At 41.6% G+C, this 7881-nt stretch overlaps 1 long non-coding RNA gene across 2 annotated transcripts; it reads right to left on the bottom strand.

Moving 5' to 3' along the window:
- Nucleotides 1-656: 656 nt before the first annotated feature.
- On the bottom strand, nucleotides 657-6756 carry LOC146662089 (uncharacterized). Of its 2 annotated transcripts, none has more exons than XR_014913301.1 (2): nucleotides 1513-6756; nucleotides 657-982 (listed from the first exon to the last, which is right to left on the bottom strand). It is a non-coding gene; the product is annotated as an uncharacterized LOC146662089 (long non-coding RNA). The 2 variants fall into 2 exon arrangements; XR_014913302.1 differs by having other exon boundaries at nucleotides 657-979.
- Nucleotides 6757-7881: the final 1125 nt, after the last annotated feature.

The following is a 7881-nucleotide window of genomic DNA, read 5'->3' as shown; positions in this document are numbered from 1 at the left end:
ACAACAGACAAGTATCATGTTCAGGTTTCTCCAATCATTAAATCACTATTATTGCCGCAATTTGCTTTATTCACCCTTTGGGCAATGTTACTCCAAGAGAGAGAGAGAGAGAGCCCCTAATGGCCAGTTAGTGGGCTCTAGGTTAAACTGTCCCCAAATTAGTTATTTGTTATTATTACTTGTTTTCATGTCACTTGTCTGTTTTCTACTGCACCCTTCTCACCAAAGCAAAGCAAACATTAGCAGCACATTGACCGCAGTCAGCCATCCACATCCCATAGGTGCTATAAAAACATTTCCTGTAAAAGAATCACAGTTTTCAAGACAGGGTGTGTCTCCCCCAACACTCTCACCAGAATACAGTGTAATAGCATCACCAACTCCTAACCCATAAACACCGTTTCTTCACACATCCGCCCAGAAATCCTGTAATAGAAAAACATTAAAAACTGTAACCCTGTAGGGAAGAAAATGTAAATGTTAACGCTGCGCAGTTACCTCTGTAAACAACACAAGACACAAAAATGGCATTTAAAGGTTCACTCTTCCTCGAATATTTTGTCATCCTTCTACTCCTGTAAAAAGAAACACACATAAATTCATCCACCCTTTTATCCTATCTAGGTGGAGGTGGTTAACCTTGAGTCATGGTCTAGTCTTGTCATCTTTTACCAGTCAGTCCGTTTGTTTTTATTTCCAGTCTTTCATCCATTCATCCATTCATCCATTTCTTTCTTTCTTTGCTGATAGTGAAAACCATCGCCGCATTTAGTTTCCGCCCTCAGCAAAATGACGTCATCTCAAAAAGAAAACAAGAACTTGAGTTTGGATTACCTCGCTGAATCCTTTTTTAGACAGGGACTCTCATTTCTAATTGTCCCCACAAGTGTTTCCTCCAGAACCCATTTCAATGCGGAGAAACTCACTTCCAACAATTTTCTCGCCGACGTGTAATGCTTGTAATTTCCGATGTGCAGATCTGCTTAAAGAAAAGATTCAGAAACAAAAATCAGTGCACTGTTCAAAATATAAAACAAAATAAAATGAAAAATAACAAAAACAAAATACAGACGCCCGGGTCTTAGGACTTGTCACTGAATATTCCTCCCATCAATAAAAATACCCACCTAAACCTACACAGAGTCAAATCAACACCACCTCAACCTTTTCATATTCATAAACCTATATGTTTTGCGTTCGTGAAACAAAATAGAACCGTTTCCATATTGAGTAATTTGAGCTCTTGAAATGTTTTAGTTCTCTTAATTCTGCCAGTTTATTTCAACACTTATTCAATGACTTTTATTCAACTGCTACTTGGTCACTCAAATTTTACCTGTTCAAATTGCCTAGGGTTCAACAAAGTCTAGATCCCCGTTATCATGAAACTTGAACGGGGGTACGATGATTTACTTACAGTAATTTAGAATCATCACTCAACCTAGCTCTACTACTGGCACTGCGTGACTTTTCTCACACTGGAAACCAGAATTTAGTACCGAACTTTAATACCTCAGGCAATCGTGTTCAAGGGCTGCCCCCCCCTTTCTCTTCTTCTTTGTCCGTGTGTCCCTCCTTTTATTAAATCTCCATCACAATGATGTGGCGCTCTGAAATAAGACTCACACTGTTAATTCATCGTTTTCACTCTGCACCACTGCTCAGGCTGTTTTCTTTTCTTTTTAGTGTACAGTAAACAATTGAGTCGAGGCCTTAAGCCCCAGATATCTCGCACAGGCATCATTTTCATAACCAAACCGCTCCGGACTCTGCTCCCCAGACCACACAAATGCCCTCTGGGCTTATTATTATAGCAAATTCTGTATTTGACTTTGTCGTGTGCAGCATTGAGCCTTTGTCAGTAAAGCATTCTTCATTGCAGCAGCTGGAGCATTGTGTGTCACTTCTTAGTGAATTAACTCAACATTTTGATTTTGGTGCATGGGTATGTATCAGTTTTCACTCCCTCAACGAGTGCATAAGTGTTCATTTGTGTGTTTCTCTTCATTCTAAGTCGGCGCATGCAGAAGTGTGTGTTCGTGTGTTGGTGTATGTTTGTGTTCATCACCCTCCTGTTCTGTAGTTTAGGTAAACCAGCAGCTTGAAGCATGCCCTAGGGTCCTGCCCTCCTCTTTGGGTCTGTTTGCATCCGTTGTTGCAGCTGCCTGCATCTTCTCCCTGTAACTTGACCCTTTTGCTTCTGTAACTCTTTCAGGGTTTGCTCCTGCTGTTGGAGCTTTGCGTCAGGTCTGACGACCTCCTGCTCCAGCAAGCTTCCGCCTGATTACAAGTCCTGTACGTGAAACTCCAAGTCTGACTGATGAGTTCAATTAGCAGCCAGCTCCTCCGGAGCCATGCTCAGTTTCTGGCAAAGACCTCAGAGTCTTTTCCTTCCACGTCAGATCAGAGTCTATTTATGTTGTCTTTACTTTGCTCCACGGCCTTCTGCAGCTCTGCTGTTCGGCTCTTCTCAGAGGTCAGCATTCTTTTGCTCACCCTCCCTTTTCCTCCGGGCTTAATGCGCGTCTCGTCACAGCTCTGTCAGCTGACGCAGTCTGGGAATTTCCCCCGTGTAGTAAAACGGGCTTTAGGTTTAGTGCTCTCCGTCTCTGCTGCATGAGATCGCTTTTTTGCAGCACTGTTGACATCCTCAAGTTGTTGTTGTGAGTCCAGCTGCTGTGGCCTTCAGGGGTCAAAGGGTCAAAGATGGTCGCGGAGAGGGCAACGATGGTAGAGGGGAGGGTAGGAGTCCAGGTCAGCTTCGGCTTTCAGAAAAAACAAAAACAAAACAAAACAGGCGAACAGGAAAATGATGTTGTGTTGGCTGTGTTGTGTTGGCTGTGTTATCCAGAGAGGCGAGAAACAACGAGGTCTCCTTTCCCCCCTCTTTTGTTTTTTCTCACCACATAATCAACTCATAACCCCCCAAGTTGACAGGACAACACAGATACGTGTTAAAATTCTTAAGATCCTGTTTAGAAACCTAAAAAGGAATTTTCTATCATTCAGTAGTCATTTGTCTTAAACAATCAACAAAAACATGTCCCAATTCGACTCTTTTAACCACTAAATTTGTCGTGTCCTCACTTAATCATCAGACCAGTGTCTTTGTCTTTTGACGTTAAGTTGTTGTCTTGCAACCCAGAGAGTTTATTTGTCAGTAATGTATAAACTATATCATTTAAAAACAGGTGTATGTTAAGTGTCGCTACTTTAACCTTGCATGTACGTGCACATGTATGTAAGCCGTTTCTTCATTGCATGTATGGGTGCGTCTGTATATAGAATAAAATAGAATAGAATTCAACTTTATTGTCATTGCACATGCACAGGTACAGGGCAACGAAATGCAGTGTATGGGTTAATTTAACTTCTTCTCAAATGAGGCATTTCTCTAACACGCACATGTGTCTGTTCCTCGCACTTCTCATACCTTTCTCTGGTTGTGTGTGGTTTTATTTGTTTCAGTCATTTACCAGGAACATCTTTTCCTTTTCTCCATGTCTTCCGCCAGAGGTTAACACTGGTGAGATTCAGGGACACAGCACCCAGAGCAGTTCAGCGAGAAAAACACGCCTAAAACTACATTCTCTCCCTTTTTTTTTTTTTTTTTTTCCGGGAGGGGTGGGGACAACTCTGGTGTCCAGCCGTGAATTTTTAGCCAAAGCTTGGCCTGTCTTCTGCTGCCGTACTCAGGTTTCCAGGTTAAGAAAAAACACCTGTATGAAGACACTAAACATACATTTAGTATTTGTATAAACATAACTGCCTAAATTATTGAACTCTTGAGTAGGGTTGATTTCAGAATCAGAAACTTTATTGTCATTGTCATGAGACCAACGAAATTAAGAATGGTCCCCGATCATTGCATCATCCCTAGCAATATCAAAATCTAAATAAAACAATAAAATTCAATAAATAAAATAGATAGAATACTTAAAATACTAAGTATTCCCACACACAGGCTTCAGACCGTGCATAGATTAACACAAGAGTGGCGTGATGGACATTTTGTAGTATTCAGATGTGTTATTGCAGTTGGATAACAGCTGTGGTTGAGTCTATTAGTCCTTACTCTGATTGCCCTGTACCGTCTGCCTTAGGGCAACAGTTCGAACAGGGAGTGGCCAGGATGTGAGGTGTCTTTCATGATGTTTTGGGCCTTTTTAAAACAGTGGGCGTTGTTTGACTCTTTACTAACTTTAAACCCCACCATAACAATTTCTCACTCACAAACTTCTATGCATCCATTTAAACATGCGAAGCCAGCACAAAATCACACACATACCCCTACAGCAAAAGCTTTAACATAACCACAATCCAACTCCTCCCTTAAACGGGAGAAATCACCCTGAATCAACCAACTCTATATAAAACGTCAAACAAAGATAAACCACAAACATTTCTACACTTCTGTGTCTTCCACGCAGCACACTAGGCAGAAAAACACCGATTACTCACAGTCTATTGAATTTATACTTAACATCACAACATCACAACAAAAGAAAAACCTGCTCTTTTCACAACTCTCACAGCTAAAGTCGCCAACTCCAAAACCACAGAATTAAATCAATATAGTCAAAACTCTTACCCAGAGCCTCTGAAATAATAAAAAATCACCAAATACTCGGTTACTCTTTTCACTCGCTCCTTCCCACTCCCTTCTTCCTCATTCTCCTCTATACAGCATACACGCTCGCTCCCGCGGACCCGCTCGGCCCCGCGGGCTCACTCGGCCCCCACCTTTTTTCTCTCACAGAGACAGAGAGAGACCCTTTTCCTTTTTTTTTTTCCTCCAGCACACATACACACACAGAATCCCAACTGAGAGAAAGAGGGAGAGAAGAGAAAAGAGTTTTTTCTAGAGATGAAGTCTTTAGCCGGAGTTTCAGATCTAACAGATTTATACAACTTATTCACACACACAGGTAATTTATAATCTATATACACACGGGCCCGCATAGACGTCATATGCCAGAAGAGGTTACACCTAACTTTTTGACTAATTTAAAAGCACCTATAGCCCAGGCCTAGCCTTGCTGGTCAATACACGCCTCGGGAACGCCCTCCCGATAGCACTCGAATTCCTAAGAAAACACCATATGCCAGAACAACTTCTCTTCTCTATTTCTCTGCTGGTGTTCCTAAATTTTTCCACTAATTTAAAAGCATCTTTCAGCCCAGAGCCTCGCTCTTGCTGATCAATTACACGTCTCAAGTACGCCGCCTTGAAAAACGGTCAAATTACTAAATTCTACTTAATTTATAACCGTTTCCCGCAGCTGGAAAGGAGCTCCACGTCCGGCGCTGGTACCAAACCCACGCCTTCAGCTTTACTTAAAACTCTCAGACCAACGACGTTGTGTGGTCCCGGCCGGTCCCAGACCTGTCGATCAAAAAATGCAGTATAAGACAATCACCCATTGATTGTCTAGCCTTTTTGACGGGAGTCCGAATCCCCGCGGAAGGCCAACTCCGGGCTAAAACCTAACCACGCGTCCGCGATTAGGGGTCAGTGCCACCTGCTGAACAACTGCATTCATAGGAGACCGCGTCTCCAGTCCTAAATAAATTTACTTGTTTTAAAAGCCTCACGGTGAGCTCTCAGCCCCCCCGTTTAATTACCTGACGCCCGAGACCGCGTCTCTGCTAATCGATTGGATCAAATCCCCTACACTACCCAGGTGACTGCTGGCATCCAGCCACCCACATCGGTTTCCACACACCTTAAACCGTATTATTTTAACCTCATATAACCTCTTAACTCAAAATTCGCTTCCCACAATAAACAGCAATACATTTACTCCGTTCACTATTCCCTGCCTTTAACACTAATTACCCCAAAATCACCCCGGACAGAACAGAAGCCCCACTGAGTGAACCTTTAATTTAGCGCTCAATTTCCAATTCGGCACCTTTGGAGATCCATCAACAGGCGGTGCTTACCTCTCATATTTCGGGGCCCATCACTCAGTGTAGCTCCTGGCCGTCCGTCTGACACCACTAGACCGTCAGCCAGGCTCCATTAGTCTCCCCCCAAACCGGGTTTTCGGCACCAGAAATGTCATGATTCGAGTTTTGAGGAGAAGACAAACGACTGCATGGTCTCAGTAGATGTCAGAATAGTGATTTTTATTATACATATGTACATATGGGGAAGATGAGCGTCACAAGCCTTTTAGAGCCGATCTCCCCCGAACAAGCATCTCACAAGGCTTTTATTACAATGATGACGTCAAGTCACATGATAAGTATCAGTCAGTTCTCAGAACTCAGGAAGTTCCCCTCACTCCACAAGTTCTCCTTATAAGGCCTCCAGATGTTTCCACTCAGCCCAGCACTCAGAGAAAACCAGTGTGTGTGGTGTGTATATCTATTCGTGTCTATTGTGAAAGTATATCTATCAGAAAACTGTCCTCAGACGACCCTCCTATTATTACTAAGTGTGTAGGTGAACGTGCGTGTGTGTTACATAAGTGCGTGCATGTAGTTACAGGCCGGCGTACGTGCAGAACTACACGCAGGCCTGGGCCCAACAGGACTAGTGGGTCTGTATGGTGTGACTGCACTAAAGTGCAACAACTTAAGTAGATAACAAGAATGATACAGAACCTCACTGAACAATCAGTGTGCATTAATATTTACTCAAAGTAACACAGATGTAATTAAAAGATTATTCTGTCAACCGATTTAACAATGGTAAATGATTAATCAATGATAACTGATTGTGAGAATACAAAATAAAATATCTCCTGGTCACAACGCTTAAAGTGTAAAGATACAATATTTTCTTTGTCAAGTTGTTTGTTTGGTAAGAGTTGTCTGATTCATCCTTTGAGTAAGTTGCTTTTACATGTTTGAACAATTTATAGGTCAATGTTAAGATAAGATAAGATAAGATAACTCTTTATTGTCATTGCACAGTCATACATAGTACAGTAGTACAATGAAATTGGAAAAACTGTCCTACGTCGGCACTACATATAACACAACACGACACGATATGACACATCACAACGTAACAAACAACACAACACAGTATATTAACTTAGTATAAAAAAGAAGAATAAGTGTATGTGTATTGCACACTGTTATTATTGCACATTAATTATTATTGCACCTTGTTATAAATATAAATATTATTGTTATCGTTTTAAACATTGTTACCTCCCCCTAAAAAGTCCAGGGAGGTATCCAGTCAGGTCAGCTATTTACATTGATCAGGGCTATTGCCCTGTTGTAAAAGCTGTCCTTGAGTCTATTTGTTCGGGACCTCAGCAGCCTGAACCTCCTGCCAGACGGCAGCAGCTTAAACACCCGGTTAAGTGGTTTAATGTGTTATATTAGTTTTCATAACATTCTATTACTCATACAAGAATTTATAAATCTTCTCCATATAGATTGAAACTAGTTGTTCCAAAGCTCAGCAACTTTGTTACCTGAAGCTAACATACACAATGCGTCAGCCAAGCGATCACCAAAAATTTGACAAATGATCGAGTTCAGTTCAGAGGCAGCATTTGACCCGATAGGTCTTCGAATCATTTTTTAAAATAAATTCAAAGAGTTTTACGTTTGGCTACGGTAGCTCCTTAAATCTCCTAGCAACTGCAGATTTTTCCCCCTGTTTTTCATTTTGCTTTTCCTTTCTTGCTTGGCATCTTTTTGATAATTGCCTCCATGGTGAACAACTTCAGTGTGAAGACTGTAAAGTGATCAGCAAAGCGCAGGAAAGGATAATTATGGGTCAATTTATTCTCCAAATAAGCTCCACCATGGATTTCAGTTTTTATTGGCATCCTAATAAAAGATATTTTACTGTTTTTTTTCCCCCTACTGGAAGTCTGAATAGGCTCCACTGATGTCTTTGCTGAGGCAAAT

This window comes from Rhamphochromis longiceps, linkage group LG9 (assembly GCF_057381845.1).
Source record: "Rhamphochromis longiceps isolate RC_006_pf linkage group LG9, R_longiceps_female_GT1.1, whole genome shotgun sequence".
Classification (NCBI taxonomy): Eukaryota; Metazoa; Chordata; class Actinopteri; order Cichliformes; family Cichlidae; genus Rhamphochromis; species Rhamphochromis longiceps.
The sequence above is the reverse complement of the archived record's forward strand: the minus strand, read 5'-3'. Positions and strand labels throughout refer to the sequence as shown.